Below are 1,248 nucleotides of genomic sequence, written 5' to 3'. Positions count from 1 at the left end.
AAGCAGGTATAGATATAGATACAGATAATAGATATGCACCACATCTTCTTTATCCATTGATCCACTGATACGGATCAAATCGCTATAGAAAACAATATGGAGGTTCCTAAAAAAACAAAACAAAACAAAAACTTAAAAACAGACCTACCCATATGACCCAGCAATTCCACTTCTGGATATATACCCACTCCCTAAACAATAAAAATAGGATTTTAAAGAGATATAGGCACTCTTGCATTTATTACAGCAATATTCACAATAGCCAAGATATGGAAGCATGATTACAGTCCTTAAAATATATTATCCTGAATTATTCAGATGAGCCCAATATAACCATATGAACCATTAAAAGCAGAAAAAATTCTCTGGCTAGAGGCAGAAGAGATGCTGCAGAAGGGAAGTCAAAAAGATTCAATGTATATTTGTATGGCTGTGAAGGTGGAGGAATGAGGCCACCTACCAGGGACCATAGGGGCTTCTAGAAGCCAAGAAGGACCTCAAGCCATCACCCAGGAAGGAAATAGGCACCTCATTCCATAATGACCACATGAACCTGAATTCTGTGAACAACTTGAATAAACTTGGAAGCATCACCCCCACCCCCACCACCCCCCACCAGAGCTTCCAGAAAGGAAAGTAACCCTGCCAACACCTTGATATTGGCCTTGGGAGACTCTAAAGTAGAGAACGAGCCAAGTCATTCTATGCCTAAACTTATTTAAAAACAACAATAACAACAACAAAAACAACACTTTATTGAGGTCCAATTGATGTATAGGAAGTGGTATCTATTTCATGTATAAGACTCAGTGATTTAGGAATCAGTATGTACCACCCAACTGTTACCACCACCACGTACCCAAAATTCTGACCACCAAATAATGAAATAATACATTAGTGCTTTTAAGCTGCTAAATGCATGGTAATTTGCTAGGTCAGTAATAGATAACTAATACAACAACATGCCATCAACACAGATAGATAACTAACATAACAACACATCAACAACACACATACACACACACTCCAAAAAAAAAAAGTGGAGGAGAGAATTCAAAGAAAGATAAGTCCATTCTGCGGGGAGTTCTCAAAGAAAATTCCTTTGGAAGGTAGAAGAGTGTCCATGTGAAGTTTAAGTAAGTATAGAGAGGTAGAGAAAGGAGGAAATTTGATGGGTGAGAAAAATGGCCTGGGATAAGTTAGATGTGATTCATGAGACTGTGAATTGGATCCATTTTTATGGAGAAG

The sequence above is a fragment of the Crocuta crocuta genome, unplaced genomic scaffold (assembly GCF_008692635.1).
Source record: "Crocuta crocuta isolate KB4526 unplaced genomic scaffold, BGI_CrCroc_1.0 scaffold222, whole genome shotgun sequence".
In the NCBI taxonomy this organism is placed as follows: Eukaryota; Metazoa; Chordata; class Mammalia; order Carnivora; family Hyaenidae; genus Crocuta; species Crocuta crocuta.
This window is presented reverse-complemented; position numbering follows the sequence as displayed.